At 41.5% G+C, this 20,396-nt stretch overlaps 18 non-coding genes across 18 annotated transcripts; 5 read left to right on the top strand and 13 right to left on the bottom strand.

Annotated features, from left to right (window-relative positions):
- The first annotated feature begins 712 nt into the window (after nt 1–712).
- Nucleotides 713–786, top strand: trnan-guu (transfer RNA asparagine (anticodon GUU)). Its single transcript has one exon. It is a non-coding gene; the product is annotated as a tRNA-Asn (tRNA).
- Nucleotides 787–875: 89 nt separating this feature from the next.
- trnak-cuu (transfer RNA lysine (anticodon CUU)) lies at nt 876–948 on the bottom strand. The gene has a single exon. It is a non-coding gene; the product is annotated as a tRNA-Lys (tRNA).
- Nucleotides 949–2,102: 1,154 nt separating this feature from the next.
- trnan-guu (transfer RNA asparagine (anticodon GUU)) lies at nt 2,103–2,176 on the top strand. The gene has a single exon. It is a non-coding gene; the product is annotated as a tRNA-Asn (tRNA).
- An 89-nt stretch (nt 2,177–2,265) lies between these two features.
- trnak-cuu (transfer RNA lysine (anticodon CUU)) lies at nt 2,266–2,338 on the bottom strand. The gene has a single exon. It is a non-coding gene; the product is annotated as a tRNA-Lys (tRNA).
- Nucleotides 2,339–3,492: 1,154 nt separating this feature from the next.
- On the top strand, nt 3,493–3,566 carry trnan-guu (transfer RNA asparagine (anticodon GUU)). Its single transcript has one exon. It is a non-coding gene; the product is annotated as a tRNA-Asn (tRNA).
- An 89-nt stretch (nt 3,567–3,655) lies between these two features.
- trnak-cuu (transfer RNA lysine (anticodon CUU)) lies at nt 3,656–3,728 on the bottom strand. The gene has a single exon. It is a non-coding gene; the product is annotated as a tRNA-Lys (tRNA).
- Nucleotides 3,729–4,882: 1,154 nt separating this feature from the next.
- On the top strand, nt 4,883–4,956 carry trnan-guu (transfer RNA asparagine (anticodon GUU)). Its single transcript has one exon. It is a non-coding gene; the product is annotated as a tRNA-Asn (tRNA).
- An 89-nt stretch (nt 4,957–5,045) lies between these two features.
- Nucleotides 5,046–5,118, bottom strand: trnak-cuu (transfer RNA lysine (anticodon CUU)). The gene has a single exon. It is a non-coding gene; the product is annotated as a tRNA-Lys (tRNA).
- A 1,154-nt stretch (nt 5,119–6,272) lies between these two features.
- Nucleotides 6,273–6,346, top strand: trnan-guu (transfer RNA asparagine (anticodon GUU)). The gene has a single exon. It is a non-coding gene; the product is annotated as a tRNA-Asn (tRNA).
- An 89-nt stretch (nt 6,347–6,435) lies between these two features.
- trnak-cuu (transfer RNA lysine (anticodon CUU)) lies at nt 6,436–6,508 on the bottom strand. The gene has a single exon. It is a non-coding gene; the product is annotated as a tRNA-Lys (tRNA).
- A 1,317-nt stretch (nt 6,509–7,825) lies between these two features.
- trnak-cuu (transfer RNA lysine (anticodon CUU)) lies at nt 7,826–7,898 on the bottom strand. Its single transcript has one exon. It is a non-coding gene; the product is annotated as a tRNA-Lys (tRNA).
- A 1,317-nt stretch (nt 7,899–9,215) lies between these two features.
- trnak-cuu (transfer RNA lysine (anticodon CUU)) lies at nt 9,216–9,288 on the bottom strand. The gene has a single exon. It is a non-coding gene; the product is annotated as a tRNA-Lys (tRNA).
- Nucleotides 9,289–10,605: 1,317 nt separating this feature from the next.
- Nucleotides 10,606–10,678, bottom strand: trnak-cuu (transfer RNA lysine (anticodon CUU)). Its single transcript has one exon. It is a non-coding gene; the product is annotated as a tRNA-Lys (tRNA).
- Nucleotides 10,679–13,385: 2,707 nt separating this feature from the next.
- On the bottom strand, nt 13,386–13,458 carry trnak-cuu (transfer RNA lysine (anticodon CUU)). The gene has a single exon. It is a non-coding gene; the product is annotated as a tRNA-Lys (tRNA).
- A 1,317-nt stretch (nt 13,459–14,775) lies between these two features.
- On the bottom strand, nt 14,776–14,848 carry trnak-cuu (transfer RNA lysine (anticodon CUU)). The gene has a single exon. It is a non-coding gene; the product is annotated as a tRNA-Lys (tRNA).
- Nucleotides 14,849–16,165: 1,317 nt separating this feature from the next.
- trnak-cuu (transfer RNA lysine (anticodon CUU)) lies at nt 16,166–16,238 on the bottom strand. Its single transcript has one exon. It is a non-coding gene; the product is annotated as a tRNA-Lys (tRNA).
- Nucleotides 16,239–17,555: 1,317 nt separating this feature from the next.
- On the bottom strand, nt 17,556–17,628 carry trnak-cuu (transfer RNA lysine (anticodon CUU)). The gene has a single exon. It is a non-coding gene; the product is annotated as a tRNA-Lys (tRNA).
- Nucleotides 17,629–18,945: 1,317 nt separating this feature from the next.
- On the bottom strand, nt 18,946–19,018 carry trnak-cuu (transfer RNA lysine (anticodon CUU)). Its single transcript has one exon. It is a non-coding gene; the product is annotated as a tRNA-Lys (tRNA).
- Nucleotides 19,019–20,396: the final 1,378 nt, after the last annotated feature.

Genomic DNA, 20,396 nt, shown 5'->3' with positions numbered 1-20,396 from the left:
AGCTGAAGGCAGCTTAACTTCTTTTTTGGTTCTTGAAGTCTTTTTTTATTCTCATCCGAAAGGCATAGCCTATTCTGTTCCAGAAAACATTGGGGATTCCAATGTATCAATGACCTAGTTGGGAAAATAATTGCTGAACTCTGTTATGATCCTGATCTCAGCAGTACCAAGTGCCACAAAGGTCCACAAATCAGTTTACTCATGTATTTTATTGCCTATGGTTTGGTTTGTAAATGTGTGTTGGTGATATGGATGCATTCATGATAGCACATTTTCTGGACAAAATGCGTCTTGGAGCAGCTCCTGCAGTGCTTCCATCAAATCTGTTTTGAATAGGTTTTGGGTGCATTTTCACAAATAATTTCAAAAGCGTCTTATCTAAGACGACATAACCCTGCAACTGAAGGCAAGGGAGCTACACTGTGTAAACTGGTGAAAATCATACACATTCCGATGACTGGTGGACAAAAGGATCAAAACTTTGACAGGAAAAGGGTCTACAAACTGACCTTTTGTTTGAAGACCTGGAGGTCTTGACAAGTGAGAAATTGAAGGAAGGGCGAATTTTAGACAAGCTAGCAGAAAAGTGTGAGTGACATTGATGTTGCATCCTTTATGCATTGGCTCATTTCATCAAAAGCCAGCAAACAGGAGGAATGTGCTTGTTGGGTTTTTCTTTTGAGGAAGAACTATGTAAGCACAGCAGCATCTGGTCTCTGTGGCGCAATCGGTTAGCGCGTTCGGCTGTTAACCGAAAGGATGGTGGTTCGAGCCCACCCAGGGACGATGTATGTTCCTTTCTCTTCTTTTTTAGACGTATTTTGTGCAAACAGATTAACTAAATTTCAACATTTCACTCAAACAAATCAGCCTCTCGCCCAACGTGGGGCTCGAACCCACGACCCTGAGATTAAGAGTCTCATGCTCTACCGACTGAGCTAGCCGGGCAATTTTTGTAGGACCCCAAAGGCACTTGCTGTCGCCACATGTTGACATGTTGAGCAGGACCTGAGCTATGTTTGTGGAATTTGTGCAGAAACTAAAGACCTTCACCCTTAAACATTCACTAAACCTGGTGCATGATCTCACATCCCAGAGATTGAGAATCTGGCAAACTAACAATGGAACTGGTCAGGTAACAGCAGCATTTGAAGTGGGGTCAAAAATGTACCATTAAAGGCACTTGACATCTCAGCTCAGTTTCGTTGCATAGCCTCTTTATAGTTGTTGAAAAAACGTTTTGTAGCGGAAGAAAACATTAATTTACTGGAAGACAATCCATTGATCACTCTTAATATCAAAGTAAAACATGTACTCTGTCCTGATAAAATTTTGAGCATGTGCATTTCACCTTGGGATTTAAAGTGTTTCCCTTTAGTCTGAGTACATCAGCTGAAGGCAGCTTAACTTCTTTTTTGGTTCTTGAAGTCTTTTTTTATTCTCATCCGAAAGGCATAGCCTATTCTGTTCCAGAAAACATTGGGGATTCCAATGTATCAATGACCTAGTTGGGAAAATAATTGCTGAACTCTGTAATGATCCTGATCTCAGCAGTACCAAGTGCCACAAAGGTCCACAAATCAGTTTACTCATGTATTTTATTGCCTATGGTTTGGTTTGTAAATGTGTGTTGGTGATATGGATGCATTCATGATAGCACATTTTCTGGACAAAATGCGTCTTGGAGCAGCTCCTGCAGTGCTTCCATCAAATCTGTTTTGAATAGGTTTTGGGTGCATTTTCACAAATAATTTCAAAAGCGTCTTATCTAAGAGGACATAACCCTGCAACTGAAGGCAAGGGAGCTACACTGTGTAAACTGGTGAAAATCATACACATTCCGATGACTGGTGGACAAAAGGATCAAAACTTTGACAGGAAAAGGGTCTACAAACTGACCTTTTGTTTGAAGACCTGCAGGTCTTGACAAGTGAGAAATTGAAGGAAGGGCGAATTTTAGACAAGCTAGCAGAAAAGTGTGAGTGACATTGATGTTGCATCCTTTATGCATTGGCTCATTTCATCAAAAGCCAGCAAACAGGAGGAATGTGCTTGTTGGGTTTTTCTTTTGAGGAAGAACTATGTAAGCACAGCAGCATCTGGTCTCTGTGGCGCAATCGGTTAGCGCGTTCGGCTGTTAACCGAAAGGATGGTGGTTCGAGCCCACCCAGGGACGATGTATGTTCCTTTCTCTTCTTTTTTAGACGTATTTTGTGCAAACAGATTAACTAAATTTCAACATTTCACTCAAACAAATCAGCCTCTCGCCCAACGTGGGGCTCGAACCCACGACCCTGAGATTAAGAGTCTCATGCTCTACCGACTGAGCTAGCCGGGCGATTTTTGTAGGACCCCAAAGGCACTTGCTGTCGCCACATGTTGACATGTTGAGCAGGACCTGAGCTATGTTTGTGGAATTTGTGCAGAAATTAAAGACCTTCACCCTTAAACATTCACTAAACCTGGTGCATGATCTCACATCCCAGAGATTGAGAATCTGGCAAACTAACAATCGAACTGGTCAGGTAACAGCAGCATTTGAAGTGGGGTCAAAAAGGTACCATTAAAGGCACTTGACATCCCAGCTCAGTTTCGTTGCATAGCCTCTTTATAGTTGTTGAAAAAACGTTTTGTAGCGGAAGAAAACATTAATTTACTGGAAGACAATCCATTGATCACTCTTAATATCAAAGTAAAACATGTACTCTGTCCTGATAAAATTTTGAGCATGTGCATTTCACCTTGGGATTTAAAGTGTTTCCCTTTAGTCTGAGTACATCAGCTGAAGGCAGCTTAACTTCTTTTTTGGTTCTTGAAGTCTTTTTTTATTCTCATCCGAAAGGCATAGCCTATTCTGTTCCAGAAAACATTGGGGATTCCAATGTATCAATGACCTAGTTGGGAAAATAATTGCTGAACTCTGTAATGATCCTGATCTCAGCAGTACCAAGTGCCACAAAGGTCCACAAATCAGTTTACTCATGTATTTTATTGCCTATGGTTTGGTTTGTAAATGTGTGTTGGTGATATGGATGCATTCATGATAGCACATTTCCTGGACAAAATGCGTCTTGGAGCAGCTCCTGCAGTGCTTCCATCAAATCTGTTTTGAATAGGTTTTGGGTGCATTTTCACAAATAATTTCAAAAGCGTCTTATCTAAGACGACATAACCCTGCAACTGAAGGCAAGGGAGCTACACTGTGTAAACTGGTGAAAATCATACACATTCCGATGACTGGTGGACAAAAGGATCAAAACTTTGACAGGAAAAGGGTCTACAAACTGACCTTTTGTTTGAAGACCTGGAGGTCTTGACAAGTGAGAAATTGAAGGAAGGGCGAATTTTAGACAAGCTAGCAGAAAAGTGTGAGTGACATTGATGTTGCATCCTTTATGCATTGGCTCATTTCATCAAAAGCCAGCAAACAGGAGGAATGTGCTTGTTGGGTTTTTCTTTTGAGGAAGAACTATGTAAGCACAGCAGCATCTGGTCTCTGTGGCGCAATCGGTTAGCGCGTTCGGCTGTTAACCGAAAGGATGGTGGTTCGAGCCCACCCAGGGACGATGTATGTTCCTTTCTCTTCTTTTTTAGACGTATTTTGTGCAAACAGATTAACTAAATTTCAACATTTCACTCAAACAAATCAGCCTCTCGCCCAACGTGGGGCTCGAACCCACGACCCTGAGATTAAGAGTCTCATGCTCTACCGACTGAGCTAGCCGGGCGATTTTTGTAGGACCCCAAAGGCACTTGCTGTCGCCACATGTTGACATGTTGAGCAGGACCTGAGCTATGTTTGTGGAATTTGTGCAGAAATTAAAGACCTTCACCCTTAAACATTCACTAAACCTGGTGCATGATCTCACATCCCAGAGATTGAGAATCTGGCAAACTAACAATCGAACTGGTCAGGTAACAGCAGCATTTGAAGTGGGGTCAAAAAGGTACCATTAAAGGCACTTGACATCCCAGCTCAGTTTCGTTGCATAGCCTCTTTATAGTTGTTGAAAAAACGTTTTGTAGCGGAAGAAAACATTAATTTACTGGAAGACAATCCATTGATCACTCTTAATATCAAAGTAAAACATGTACTCTGTCCTGATAAAATTTTGAGCATGTGCATTTCACCTTGGGATTTAAAGTGTTTCCCTTTAGTCTGAGTACATCAGCTGAAGGCAGCTTAACTTCTTTTTTGGTTCTTGAAGTCTTTTTTTATTCTCATCCGAAAGGCATAGCCTATTCTGTTCCAGAAAACATTGGGGATTCCAATGTATCAATGACCTAGTTGGGAAAATAATTGCTGAACTCTGTAATGATCCTGATCTCAGCAGTACCAAGTGCCACAAAGGTCCACAAATCAGTTTACTCATGTATTTTATTGCCTATGGTTTGGTTTGTAAATGTGTGTTGGTGATATGGATGCATTCATGATAGCACATTTTCTGGACAAAATGCGTCTTGGAGCAGCTCCTGCAGTGCTTCCATCAAATCTGTTTTGAATAGGTTTTGGGTGCATTTTCACAAATAATTTCAAAAGCGTCTTATCTAAGAGGACATAACCCTGCAACTGAAGGCAAGGGAGCTACACTGTGTAAACTGGTGAAAATCATACACATTCCGATGACTGGTGGACAAAAGGATCAAAACTTTGACAGGAAAAGGGTCTACAAACTGACCTTTTGTTTGAAGACCTGCAGGTCTTGACAAGTGAGAAATTGAAGGAAGGGCGAATTTTAGACAAGCTAGCAGAAAAGTGTGAGTGACATTGATGTTGCATCCTTTATGCATTGGCTCATTTCATCAAAAGCCAGCAAACAGGAGGAATCTGCTTGTTGGGTTTTTCTTTTGAGGAAGAACTATGTAAGCACAGCAGCATCTGGTCTCTGTGGCGCAATCGGTTAGCGCGTTCGGCTGTTAACCGAAAGGATGGTGGTTCGAGCCCACCCAGGGACGATGTATGTTCCTTTCTCTTCTTTTTTAGACGTATTTTGTGCAAACAGATTAACTAAATTTCAACATTTCACTCAAACAAATCAGCCTCTCGCCCAACGTGGGGCTCGAACCCACGACCCTGAGATTAAGAGTCTCATGCTCTACCGACTGAGCTAGCCGGGCGATTTTTGTAGGACCCCAAAGGCACTTGCTGTCGCCACATGTTGACATGTTGAGCAGGACCTGAGCTATGTTTGTGGAATTTGTGCAGAAATTAAAGACCTTCACCCTTAAACATTCACTAAACCTGGTGCATGATCTCACATCCCAGAGATTGAGAATCTGGCAAACTAACAATCGAACTGGTCAGGTAACAGCAGCATTTGAAGTGGGGTCAAAAAGGTACCATTAAAGGCACTTGACATCCCAGCTCAGTTTCGTTGCATAGCCTCTTTATAGTTGTTGAAAAAACGTTTTGTAGCGGAAGAAAACATTAATTTACTGGAAGACAATCCATTGATCACTCTTAATATCAAAGTAAAACATGTACTCTGTCCTGATAAAATTTTGAGCATGTGCATTTCACCTTGGGATTTAAAGTGTTTCCCTTTAGTCTGAGTACATCAGCTGAAGGCAGCTTAACTTCTTTTTTGGTTCTTGAAGTCTTTTTTTATTCTCATCCGAAAGGCATAGCCTATTCTGTTCCAGAAAACATTGGGGATTCCAATGTATCAATGACCTAGTTGGGAAAATAATTGCTGAACTCTGTAATGATCCTGATCTCAGCAGTACCAAGTGCCACAAAGGTCCACAAATCAGTTTACTCATGTATTTTATTGCCTATGGTTTGGTTTGTAAATGTGTGTTGGTGATATGGATGCATTCATGATAGCACATTTCCTGGACAAAATGCGTCTTGGAGCAGCTCCTGCAGTGCTTCCATCAAATCTGTTTTGAATAGGTTTTGGGTGCATTTTCACAAATAATTTCAAAAGCGTCTTATCTAAGACGACATAACCCTGCAACTGAAGGCAAGGGAGCTACACTGTGTAAACTGGTGAAAATCATACACATTCCGATGACTGGTGGACAAAAGGATCAAAACTTTGACAGGAAAAGGGTCTACAAACTGACCTTTTGTTTGAAGACCTGGAGGTCTTGACAAGTGAGAAATTGAAGGAAGGGCGAATTTTAGACAAGCTAGCAGAAAAGTGTGAGTGACATTGATGTTGCATCCTTTATGCATTGGCTCATTTCATCAAAAGCCAGCAAACAGGAGGAATGTGCTTGTTGGGTTTTTCTTTTGAGGAAGAACTATGTAAGCACAGCAGCATCTGGTCTCTGTGGCGCAATCGGTTAGCGCGTTCGGCTGTTAACCGAAAGGATGGTGGTTCGAGCCCACCCAGGGACGATGTATGTTCCTTTCTCTTCTTTTTTAGACGTATTTTGTGCAAACAGATTAACTAAATTTCAACATTTCACTCAAACAAATCAGCCTCTCGCCCAACGTGGGGCTCGAACCCACGACCCTGAGATTAAGAGTCTCATGCTCTACCGACTGAGCTAGCCGGGCGATTTTTGTAGGACCCCAAAGGCACTTGCTGTTGCCACATGTTGACATGTTGAGCAGGACCTGAGCTATGTTTGTGGAATTTGTGCAGAAATTAAAGACCTTCACCCTTAAACATTCACTAAACCTGGTGCATGATCTCACATCCCAGAGAATGAGAATCTGGCAAACTAACAATCGAACTGGTCAGGTAACAGCAGCATTTGAAGTGGGGTCAAAAAGGTACCATTAAAGGCACTTGACATCCCAGCTCAGTTTCGTTGCATAGCCTCTTTATAGTTGTTGAAAAAACGTTTTGTAGCGGAAGAAAACATTAATTTACTGGAAGACAATCCATTGATCACTCTTAATATCAAAGTAAAACATGTACTCTGTCCTGATAAAATTTTGAGCATGTGCATTTCACCTTGGGATTTAAAGTGTTTCCCTTTAGTCTGAGTACATCAGCTGAAGGCAGCTTAACTTCTTTTTTGGTTCTTGAAGTCTTTTTTTATTCTCATCCGAAAGGCATAGCCTATTCTGTTCCAGAAAACATTGGGGATTCCAATGTATCAATGACCTAGTTGGGAAAATAATTGCTGAACTCTGTAATGATCCTGATCTCAGCAGTACCAAGTGCCACAAAGGTCCACAAATCAGTTTACTCATGTATTTTATTGCCTATGGTTTGGTTTGTAAATGTGTGTTGGTGATATGGATGCATTCATGATAGCACATTTCCTGGACAAAATGCGTCTTGGAGCAGCTCCTGCAGTGCTTCCATCAAATCTGTTTTGAATAGGTTTTGGGTGCATTTTCACAAATAATTTCAAAAGCGTCTTATCTAAGAGGACATAACCCTGCAACTGAAGGCAAGGGAGCTACACTGTGTAAACTGGTGAAAATCATACACATTCCGATGACTGGTGGACAAAAGGATCAAAACTTTGACAGGAAAAGGGTCTACAAACTGACCTTTTGTTTGAAGACCTGGAGGTCTTGACAAGTGAGAAATTGAAGGAAGGGCGAATTTTAGACAAGCTAGCAGAAAAGTGTGAGTGACATTGATGTTGCATCCTTTATGCATTGGCTCATTTCATCAAAAGCCAGCAAACAGGAGGAATGTGCTTGTTGGGTTTTTCTTTTGAGGAAGAACTATGTAAGCACAGCAGCATCTGGTCTCTGTGGCGCAATCGGTTAGCGCGTTCGGCTGTTAACCAAAAGGATGGTGGTTCGAGCCCACCCAGGGACGATGTATGTTCCTTTCTCTTCTTTTTTAGACGTATTTTGTGCAAACAGATTAACTAAATTTCAACATTTCACTCAAACAAATCAGCCTCTCGCCCAACGTGGGGCTCGAACCCACGACCCTGAGATTAAGAGTCTCATGCTCTACCGACTGAGCTAGCCGGGCGATTTTTGTAGGACCCCAAAGGCACTTGCTGTCGCCACATGTTGACATGTTGAGCAGGACCTGAGCTATGTTTGTGGAATTTGTGCAGAAATTAAAGACCTTCACCCTTAAACATTCACTAAACCTGGTGCATGATCTCACATCCCAGAGATTGAGAATCTGGCAAACTAACAATCGAACTGGTCAGGTAACAGCAGCATTTGAAGTGGGGTCAAAAAGGTACCATTAAAGGCACTTGACATCCCAGCTCAGTTTCGTTGCATAGCCTCTTTATAGTTGTTGAAAAAACGTTTTGTAGCGGAAGAAAACATTAATTTACTGGAAGACAATCCATTGATCACTCTTAATATCAAAGTAAAACATGTACTCTGTCCTGATAAAATTTTGAGCATGTGCATTTCACCTTGGGATTTAAAGTGTTTCCCTTTAGTCTGAGTACATCAGCTGAAGGCAGCTTAACTTCTTTTTTGGTTCTTGAAGTCTTTTTTTATTCTCATCCGAAAGGCATAGCCTATTCTGTTCCAGAAAACATTGGGGATTCCAATGTATCAATGACCTAGTTGGGAAAATAATTGCTGAACTCTGTAATGATCCTGATCTCAGCAGTACCAAGTGCCACAAAGGTCCACAAATCAGTTTACTCATGTATTTTATTGCCTATGGTTTGGTTTGTAAATGTGTGTTGGTGATATGGATGCATTCATGATAGCACATTTCCTGGACAAAATGCGTCTTGGAGCAGCTCCTGCAGTGCTTCCATCAAATCTGTTTTGAATAGGTTTTGGGTGCATTTTCATAAATAATTTCAAAAGCGTCTTATCTAAGAGGACATAACCCTGCAACTGAAGGCAAGGGAGCTACACTGTGTAAACTGGTGAAAATCATACACATTCCGATGACTGGTGGACAAAAGGATCAAAACTTTGACAGGAAAAGGGTCTACAAACTGACCTTTTGTTTGAAGACCTGGAGGTCTTGACAAGTGAGAAATTGAAGGAAGGGCGAATTTTAGACAAGCTAGCAGAAAAGTGTGAGTGACATTGATGTTGCATCCTTTATGCATTGGCTCATTTCATCAAAAGCCAGCAAACAGGAGGAATGTGCTTGTTGGGTTTTTCTTTTGAGGAAGAACTATGTAAGCACAGCAGCATCTGGTCTCTGTGGCGCAATCGGTTAGCGCGTTCGGCTGTTAACCAAAAGGATGGTGGTTCGAGCCCACCCAGGGACGATGTATGTTCCTTTCTCTTCTTTTTTAGACGTATTTTGTGCAAACAGATTAACTAAATTTCAACATTTCACTCAAACAAATCAGCCTCTCGCCCAACGTGGGGCTCGAACCCACGACCCTGAGATTAAGAGTCTCATGCTCTACCGACTGAGCTAGCCGGGCGATTTTTGTAGGACCCCAAAGGCACTTGCTGTCGCCACATGTTGACATGTTGAGCAGGACCTGAGCTATGTTTGTGGAATTTGTGCAGAAATTAAAGACCTTCACCCTTAAACATTCACTAAACCTGGTGCATGATCTCACATCCCAGAGAATGAGAATCTGGCAAACTAACAATCGAACTGGTCAGGTAACAGCAGCATTTGAAGTGGGGTCAAAAAGGTACCATTAAAGGCACTTGACATCCCAGCTCAGTTTCGTTGCATAGCCTCTTTATAGTTGTTGAAAAAACGTTTTGTAGCGGAAGAAAACATTAATTTACTGGAAGACAATCCATTGATCACTCTTAATATCAAAGTAAAACATGTACTCTGTCCTGATAAAATTTTGAGCATGTGCATTTCACCTTGGGATTTAAAGTGTTTCCCTTTAGTCTGAGTACATCAGCTGAAGGCAGCTTAACTTCTTTTTTGGTTCTTGAAGTCTTTTTTTATTCTCATCCGAAAGGCATAGCCTATTCTGTTCCAGAAAACATTGGGGATTCCAATGTATCAATGACCTAGTTGGGAAAATAATTGCTGAACTCTGTAATGATCCTGATCTCAGCAGTACCAAGTGCCACAAAGGTCCACAAATCAGTTTACTCATGTATTTTATTGCCTATGGTTTGGTTTGTAAATGTGTGTTGGTGATATGGATGCATTCATGATAGCACATTTCCTGGACAAAATGCGTCTTGGAGCAGCTCCTGCAGTGCTTCCATCAAATCTGTTTTGAATAGGTTTTGGGTGCATTTTCATAAATAATTTCAAAAGCGTCTTATCTAAGAGGACATAACCCTGCAACTGAAGGCAAGGGAGCTACACTGTGTAAACTGGTGAAAATCATACACATTCCGATGACTGGTGGACAAAAGGATCAAAACTTTGACAGGAAAAGGGTCTACAAACTGACCTTTTGTTTGAAGACCTGGAGGTCTTGACAAGTGAGAAATTGAAGGAAGGGCGAATTTTAGACAAGCTAGCAGAAAAGTGTGAGTGACATTGATGTTGCATCCTTTATGCATTGGCTCATTTCATCAAAAGCCAGCAAACAGGAGGAATGTGCTTGTTGGGTTTTTCTTTTGAGGAAGAACTATGTAAGCACAGCAGCATCTGGTCTCTGTGGCGCAATCGGTTAGCGCGTTCGGCTGTTAACCAAAAGGATGGTGGTTCGAGCCCACCCAGGGACGATGTATGTTCCTTTCTCTTCTTTTTTAGACGTATTTTGTGCAAACAGATTAACTAAATTTCAACATTTCACTCAAACAAATCAGCCTCTCGCCCAACATGGGGCTCGAACCCACGACCCTGAGATTAAGAGTCTCATGCTCTACCGACTGAGCTAGCCGGGCGATTTTTGTAGGACCCCAAAGGCACTTGCTGTCGCCACATGTTGACATGTTGAGCAGGACCTGAGCTATGTTTGTGGAATTTGTGCAGAAACTAAAGACCTTCACCCTTAAACATTCACTAAACCTGGTGCATGATCTCACATCCCAGAGATTGAGAATCTGGCAAACTAACAATCGAACTGGTCAGGTAACAGCAGCATTTGAAGTGGGGTCAAAAATGTACCATTAAAGGCACTTGACATCTCAGCTCAGTTTCGTTGCATAGCCTCTTTATAGTTTTTGAAAAAACGTTTTGTAGCGGAAGAAAACATTAATTTACTGGAAGACAATCTAGTGATCGCTCTTAATATCAAAGTAAAACATGTACTCTGTCCTGATAAAATTTTGAGCATGTGCATTTCACCTTGGGATTTAAAGTGTTTCCCTTTAGTCTGAGTACATCAGCTGAAGGCAGCTTAACTTCTTTTTTGGTTCTTGAAGTCTTTTTTTATTCTCATCCGAAAGGCATAGCCTATTCTGTTCCAGAAAACATTGGGGATTCCAATGTATCAATGACCTAGTTGGGAAAATAATTGCTGAACTCTGTAATGATCCTGATCTCAGCAGTACCAAGTGCCACAAAGGTCCACAAATCAGTTTACTCATGTATTTTATTGCCTATGGTTTGGTTTGTAAATGTGTGTTGGTGATATGGATGCATTCATGATAGCACATTTCCTGGACAAAATGCGTCTTGGAGCAGCTCCTGCAGTGCTTCCATCAAATCTGTTTTGAATAGGTTTTGGGTGCATTTTCATAAATAATTTCAAAAGCGTCTTATCTAAGAGGACATAACCCTGCAACTGAAGGCAAGGGAGCTACACTGTGTAAACTGGTGAAAATCATACACATTCCGATGACTGGTGGACAAAAGGATCAAAACTTTGACAGGAAAAGGGTCTACAAACTGACCTTTTGTTTGAAGACCTGGAGGTCTTGACAAGTGAGAAATTGAAGGAAGGGCGAATTTTAGACAAGCTAGCAGAAAAGTGTGAGTGACATTGATGTTGCATCCTTTATGCATTGGCTCATTTCATCAAAAGCCAGCAAACAGGAGGAATGTGCTTGTTGGGTTTTTCTTTTGAGGAAGAACTATGTAAGCACAGCAGCATCTGGTCTCTGTGGCGCAATCGGTTAGCGCGTTCGGCTGTTAACCAAAAGGATGGTGGTTCGAGCCCACCCAGGGACGATGTATGTTCCTTTCTCTTCTTTTTTAGACGTATTTTGTGCAAACAGATTAACTAAATTTCAACATTTCACTCAAACAAATCAGCCTCTCGCGCAACGTGGGGCTTGAACCCACGACCCTGAGATTAAGAGTCTCATGCTCTACCGACTGAGCTAGCCGGGCGATTTTTGTAGGACCCCAAAGGCACTTGCTGTCGCCACATGTTGACATGTTGAGCAGGACCTGAGCTATGTTTGTGGAATTTGTGCAGAAATTAAAGACCTTCACCCTTAAACATTCACTAAACCTGGTGCATGATCTCACATCCCAGAGAATGAGAATCTGGCAAACTAACAATCGAACTGGTCAGGTAACAGCAGCATTTGAAGTGGGGTCAAAAAGGTACCATTAAAGGCACTTGACATCCCAGCTCAGTTTCGTTGCATAGCCTCTTTATAGTTGTTGAAAAAACGTTTTGTAGCGGAAGAAAACATTAATTTACTGGAAGACAATCCATTGATCACTCTTAATATCAAAGTAAAACATGTACTCTGTCCTGATAAAATTTTGAGCATGTGCATTTCACCTTGGGATTTAAAGTGTTTCCCTTTAGTCTGAGTACATCAGCTGAAGGCAGCTTAACTTCTTTTTTGGTTCTTGAAGTCTTTTTTTATTCTCATCCGAAAGGCATAGCCTATTCTGTTCCAGAAAACATTGGGGATTCCAATGTATCAATGACCTAGTTGGGAAAATAATTGCTGAACTCTGTAATGATCCTGATCTCAGCAGTACCAAGTGCCACAAAGGTCCACAAATCAGTTTACTCATGTATTTTATTGCCTATGGTTTGGTTTGTAAATGTGTGTTGGTGATATGGATGCATTCATGATAGCACATTTCCTGGACAAAATGCGTCTTGGAGCAGCTCCTGCAGTGCTTCCATCAAATCTGTTTTGAATAGGTTTTGGGTGCATTTTCATAAATAATTTCAAAAGCGTCTTATCTAAGAGGACATAACCCTGCAACTGAAGGCAAGGGAGCTACACTGTGTAAACTGGTGAAAATCATACACATTCCGATGACTGGTGGACAAAAGGATCAAAACTTTGACAGGAAAAGGGTCTACAAACTGACCTTTTGTTTGAAGACCTGGAGGTCTTGACAAGTGAGAAATTGAAGGAAGGGCGAATTTTAGACAAGCTAGCAGAAAAGTGTGAGTGACATTGATGTTGCATCCTTTATGCATTGGCTCATTTCATCAAAAGCCAGCAAACAGGAGGAATGTGCTTGTTGGGTTTTTCTTTTGAGGAAGAACTATGTAAGCACAGCAGCATCTGGTCTCTGTGGCGCAATCGGTTAGCGCGTTCGGCTGTTAACCAAAAGGATGGTGGTTCGAGCCCACCCAGGGACGATGTATGTTCCTTTCTCTTCTTTTTTAGACGTATTTTGTGCAAACAGATTAACTAAATTTCAACATTTCACTCAAACAAATCAGCCTCTCGCCCAACGTGGGGCTCGAACCCACGACCCTGAGATTAAGAGTCTCATGCTCTACCGACTGAGCTAGCCGGGCGATTTTTGTAGGACCCCAAAGGCACTTGCTGTCGCCACATGTTGACATGTTGAGCAGGACCTGAGCTATGTTTGTGGAATTTGTGCAGAAATTAAAGACCTTCACCCTTAAACATTCACTAAACCTGGTGCATGATCTCACATCCCAGAGATTGAGAATCTGGCAAACTAACAATCGAACTGGTCAGGTAACAGCAGCATTTGAAGTGGGGTCAAAAAGGTACCATTAAAGGCACTTGACATCCCAGCTCAGTTTCGTTGCATAGCCTCTTTATAGTTGTTGAAAAAACGTTTTGTAGCGGAAGAAAACATTAATTTACTGGAAGACAATCCATTGATCACTCTTAATATCAAAGTAAAACATGTACTCTGTCCTGATAAAATTTTGAGCATGTGCATTTCACCTTGGGATTTAAAGTGTTTCCCTTTAGTCTGAGTACATCAGCTGAAGGCAGCTTAACTTCTTTTTTGGTTCTTGAAGTCTTTTTTTATTCTCATCCGAAAGGCATAGCCTATTCTGTTCCAGAAAACATTGGGGATTCCAATGTATCAATGACCTAGTTGGGAAAATAATTGCTGAACTCTGTAATGATCCTGATCTCAGCAGTACCAAGTGCCACAAAGGTCCACAAATCAGTTTACTCATGTATTTTATTGCCTATGGTTTGGTTTGTAAATGTGTGTTGGTGATATGGATGCATTCATGATAGCACATTTCCTGGACAAAATGCGTCTTGGAGCAGCTCCTGCAGTGCTTCCATCAAATCTGTTTTGAATAGGTTTTGGGTGCATTTTCATAAATAATTTCAAAAGCGTCTTATCTAAGAGGACATAACCCTGCAACTGAAGGCAAGGGAGCTACACTGTGTAAACTGGTGAAAATCATACACATTCCGATGACTGGTGGACAAAAGGATCAAAACTTTGACAGGAAAAGGGTCTACAAACTGACCTTTTGTTTGAAGACCTGGAGGTCTTGACAAGTGAGAAATTGAAGGAAGGGCGAATTTTAGACAAGCTAGCAGAAAAGTGTGAGTGACATTGATGTTGCATCCTTTATGCATTGGCTCATTTCATCAAAAGCCAGCAAACAGGAGGAATGTGCTTGTTGGGTTTTTCTTTTGAGGAAGAACTATGTAAGCACAGCAGCATCTGGTCTCTGTGGCGCAATCGGTTAGCGCGTTCGGCTGTTAACCAAAAGGATGGTGGTTCGAGCCCACCCAGGGACGATGTATGTTCCTTTCTCTTCTTTTTTAGACGTATTTTGTGCAAACAGATTAACTAAATTTCAACATTTCACTCAAACAAATCAGCCTCTCGCCCAACGTGGGGCTCGAACCCACGACCCTGAGATTAAGAGTCTCATGCTCTACCGACTGAGCTAGCCGGGCGATTTTTGTAGGACCCCAAAGGCACTTGCTGTCGCCACATGTTGACATGTTGAGCAGGACCTGAGCTATGTTTGTGGAATTTGTGCAGAAACTAAAGACCTTCACCCTTAAACATTCACTAAACCTGGTGCATGATCTCACATCCCAGAGAATGAGAATCTGGCAAACTAACAATCGAACTGGTCAGGTAACAGCAGCATTTGAAGTGGGGTCAAAAAGGTACCATTAAAGGCACTTGACATCCCAGCTCAGTTTCGTTGCATAGCCTCTTTATAGTTGTTGAAAAAACGTTTTGTAGCGGAAGAAAACATTAATTTACTGGAAGACAATCCATTGATCACTCTTAATATCAAAGTAAAACATGTACTCTGTCCTGATAAAATTTTGAGCATGTGCATTTCACCTTGGGATTTAAAGTGTTTCCCTTTAGTCTGAGTACATCAGCTGAAGGCAGCTTAACTTCTTTTTTGGTTCTTGAAGTCTTTTTTTATTCTCATCCGAAAGGCATAGCCTATTCTGTTCCAGAAAACATTGGGGATTCCAATGTATCAATGACCTAGTTGGGAAAATAATTGCTGAACTCTGTAATGATCCTGATCTCAGCAGTACCAAGTGCCACAAAGGTCCACAAATCAGTTTACTCATGTATTTTATTGCCTATGGTTTGGTTTGTAAATGTGTGTTGGTGATATGGATGCATTCATGATAGCACATTTCCTGGACAAAATGCGTCTTGGAGCAGCTCCTGCAGTGCTTCCATCAAATCTGTTTTGAATAGGTTTTGGGTGCATTTTCACAAATAATTTCAAAAGCGTCTTATCTAAGAGGACATAACCCTGCAACTGAAGGCAAGGGAGCTACACTGTGTAAACTGGTGAAAATCATACACATTCCGATGACTGGTGGACAAAAGGATCAAAACTTTGACAGGAAAAGGGTCTACAAACTGACCTTTTGTTTGAAGACCTGGAGGTCTTGACAAGTGAGAAATTGAAGGAAGGGCGAATTTTAGACAAGCTAGCAGAAAAGTGTGAGTGACATTGATGTTGCATCCTTTATGCATTGGCTCATTTCATCAAAAGCCAGCAAACAGGAGGAATGTGCTTGTTGGGTTTTTCTTTTGAGGAAGAACTATGTAAGCACAGCAGCATCTGGTCTCTGTGGCGCAATCGGTTAGCGCGTTCGGCTGTTAACCAAAAGGATGGTGGTTCGAGCCCACCCAGGGACGATGTATGTTCCTTTCTCTTCTTTTTTAGACGTATTTTGTGCAAACAGATTAACTAAATTTCAACATTTCACTCAAACAAATCAGCCTCTCGCCCAACGTGGGGCTCGAACCCACGACCCTGAGATTAAGAGTCTCATGCTCTACCGACTGAGCTAGCCGGGCGATTTTTGTAGGACCCCAAAGGCACTTGCTGTCGCCACATGTTGACATGTTGAGCAGGACCTGAGCTATGTTTGTGGAATTTGTGCAGAAATTAAAGACCTTCACCCTTAAACATTCACTAAACCTGGTGCATGATCTCACATCCCAGAGATTGAGAATCTGGCAAACTAACAATCGAACTGGTCAGGTAACAGCAGCATTTGAAGTGGGGTCAAAAAGGTACCATTAAAGGCACTTGACATCCCAGCTCAGTTTCGTTGCATAGCCTCTTTATAGTTGTTGAAAAAACGTTTTGTAGCGGAAGAAAACATTAATTTACTGGAAGACAATCCATTGATCACTCTTAATATCAAAGTAAAACATGTACTCTGTCCTGATAAAATTTTGAGCATGTGCATTTCACCTTGGGATTTAAAGTGTTTCCCTTTAGTCTGAGTACATCAGCTGAAGGCAGCTTAACTTCTTTTTTGGTTCTTGAAGTCTTTTTTTATTCTCATCCGAAAGGCATAGCCTATTCTGTTCCAGAAAACATTGGGGATTCCAATGTATCAATGACCTAGTTGGGAAAATAATTGCTGAACTCTGTAATGATCCTGATCTCAGCAGTACCAAGTGCCACAAAGGTCCACAAATCAGTTTACTCATGTATTTTATTGCCTATGGTTTGGTTTGTAAATGTGTGTTGGTGATATGGATGCATTCATGATAGCACATTTCCTGGACAAAATGCGTCTTGGAGCAGCTCCTGCAGTGCTTCCATCAAATCTGTTTTGAATAGGTTTTGGGTGCATTTTCATAAATAATTTCAAAAGCGTCTTATCTAAGAGGACATAACCCTGCAACTGAAGGCAAGGGAGCTACACTGTGTAAACTGGTGAAAATCATACACATTCCGATGACTGGTGGACAAAAGGATCAAAACTTTGACAGGAAAAGGGTCTACAAACTGACCTTTTGTTTGAAGACCTGGAGGTCTTGACAAGTGAGAAATTGAAGGAAGGGCGAATTTTAGACAAGCTAGCAGAAAAGTGTGAGTGACATTGATGTTGCATCCTTTATGCATTGGCTCATTTCATCAAAAGCCAGCAAACAGGAGGAATGTGCTTGTTGGGTTTTTCTTTTGAGGAAGAACTATGTAAGCACAGCAGCATCTGGTCTCTGTGGCGCAATCGGTTAGCGCGTTCGGCTGTTAACCAAAAGGATGGTGGTTCGAGCCCACCCAGGGACGATGTATGTTCCTTTCTCTTCTTTTTTAGACGTATTTTGTGCAAACAGATTAACTAAATTTCAACATTTCACTCAAACAAATCAGCCTCTCGCCCAACGTGGGGCTCGAACCCACGACCCTGAGATTAAGAGTCTCATGCTCTACCGACTGAGCTAGCCGGGCGATTTTTGTAGGACCCCAAAGGCACTTGCTGTCGCCACATGTTGACATGTTGAGCAGGACCTGAGCTATGTTTGTGGAATTTGTGCAGAAATTAAAGACCTTCACCCTTAAACATTCACTAAACCTGGTGCATGATCTCACATCCCAGAGAATGAGAATCTGGCAAACTAACAATCGAACTGGTCAGGTAACAGCAGCATTTGAAGTGGGGTCAAAAAGGTACCATTAAAGGCACTTGACATCCCAGCTCAGTTTCGTTGCATAGCCTCTTTATAGTTGTTGAAAAAACGTTTTGTAGCGGAAGAAAACATTAATTTACTGGAAGACAATCCATTGATCACTCTTAATATCAAAGTAAAACATGTACTCTGTCCTGATAAAATTTTGAGCATGTGCATTTCACCTTGGGATTTAAAGTGTTTCCCTTTAGTCTGAGTACATCAGCTGAAGGCAGCTTAACTTCTTTTTTGGTTCTTGAAGTCTTTTTTTATTCTCATCCGAAAGGCATAGCCTATTCTGTTCCAGAAAACATTGGGGATTCCAATGTATCAATGACCTAGTTGGGAAAATAATTGCTGAACTCTGTAATGATCCTGATCTCAGCAGTACCAAGTGCCACAAAGGTCCACAAATCAGTTTACTCATGTATTTTATTGCCTATGGTTTGGTTTGTAAATGTGTGTTGGTGATATGGATGCATTCATGATAGCACATTTCCTGGACAAAATGCGTCTTGGAGCAGCTCCTGCAGTGCTTCCATCAAATCTGTTTTGAATAGGTTTTGGGTGCATTTTCATAAATAATTTCAAAAGCGTCTTATCTAAGAGGACATAACCCTGCAACTGAAGGCAAGGGAGCTACACTGTGTAAACTGGTGAAAATCATACACATTCCGATGACTGGTGGACAAAAGGATCAAAACTTTGACAGGAAAAGGGTCTACAAACTGACCTTTTGTTTGAAGACCTGGAGGTCTTGACAAGTGAGAAATTGAAGGAAGGGCGAATTTTAGACAAGCTAGCAGAAAAGTGTGAGTGACATTGATGTTGCATCCTTTATGCATTGGCTCATTTCATCAAAAGCCAGCAAACAGGAGGAATGTGCTTGTTGGGTTTTTCTTTTGAGGAAGAACTATGTAAGCACAGCAGCATCTGGTCTCTGTGGCGCAATCGGTTAGCGCGTTCGGCTGTTAACCAAAAGGATGGTGGTTCGAGCCCACCCAGGGACGATGTATGTTCCTTTCTCTTCTTTTTTAGACGTATTTTGTGCAAACAGATTAACTAAATTTCAACATTTCACTCAAACAAATCAGCCTCTCGCCCAACATGGGGCTCGAACCCACGACCCTGAGATTAAGAGTCTCATGCTCTACCGACTGAGCTAGCCGGGCGATTTTTGTAGGACCCCAAAGGCACTTGCTGTCGCCACATGTTGACATGTTGAGCAGGACCTGAGCTATGTTTGTGGAATTTGTGCAGAAACTAAAGACCTTCACCCTTAAACATTCACTAAACCTGGTGCATGATCTCACATCCCAGAGATTGAGAATCTGGCAAACTAACAATCGAACTGGTCAGGTAACAGCAGCATTTGAAGTGGGGTCAAAAATGTACCATTAAAGGCACTTGACATCTCAGCTCAGTTTCGTTGCATAGCCTCTTTATAGTTTTTGAAAAAACGTTTTGTAGCGGAAGAAAACATTAATTTACTGGAAGACAATCTAGTGATCGCTCTTAATATCAAAGTAAAACATGTACTCTGTCCTGATAAAATTTTGAGCATGTGCATTTCACCTTGGGATTTAAAGTGTTTCCCTTTAGTCTGAGTACATCAGCTGAAGGCAGCTTAACTTCTTTTTTGGTTCTTGAAGTCTTTTTTTATTCTCATCCGAAAGGCATAGCCTATTCTGTTCCAGAAAACATTGGGGATTCCAATGTATCAATGACCTAGTTGGGAAAATAATTGCTGAACTCTGTAATGATCCTGATCTCAGCAGTACCAAGTGCCACAAAGGTCCACAAATCAGTTTACTCGTGTATTTTATTGCCTATGGTTTGGTTTGTAAATGTGTGTTGGTGATATGGATGCATTCATGATAGCACATTTCCTGGACAAAATGCGTCTTGGAGCAGCTCCTGCAGTGCTTCCATCAAATCTGTTTTGAATAGGTTTTGGGTGCATTTTCATAAATAATTTCAAAAGCGTCTTATCTAAGAGGACATAACCCTGCAACTGAAGGCAAGGGAGCTACACTGTGTAAACTGGTGAAAATCATACACATTCCGATGACTGGTGGACAAAAGGATCAAAACTTTGACAGGAAAAGGGTCTACAAACTGACCTTTTGTTTGAAGACCTGGAGGTCTTGACAAGTGAGAAATTGAAGGAAGGGCGAATTTTAGACAAGCTAGCAGAAAAGTGTGAGTGACATTGATGTTGCATCCTTTATGCATTGGCTCATTTCATCAAAAGCCAGCAAACAGGAGGAATGTGCTTGTTGGGTTTTTCTTTTGAGGAAGAACTATGTAAGCACAGCAGCATCTGGTCTCTGTGGCGCAATCGGTTAGCGCGTTCGGCTGTTAACCAAAAGGATGGTGGTTCGAGCCCACCCAGGGACGATGTATGTTCCTTTCTCTTCTTTTTTAGACGTATTTTGTGCAAACAGATTAACTAAATTTCAACATTTCACTCAAACAAATCAGCCTCTCGCGCAACGTGGGGCTTGAACCCACGACCCTGAGATTAAGAGTCTCATGCTCTACCGACTG

Source organism: Brachyhypopomus gauderio, chromosome 1 (assembly GCF_052324685.1).
Source record: "Brachyhypopomus gauderio isolate BG-103 chromosome 1, BGAUD_0.2, whole genome shotgun sequence".
Lineage (NCBI taxonomy): Eukaryota > Metazoa > Chordata > Actinopteri > Gymnotiformes > Hypopomidae > Brachyhypopomus > Brachyhypopomus gauderio.
Note: the sequence above shows the minus strand (reverse complement) of the source record. Positions and strands in the feature narration are given on the sequence as shown.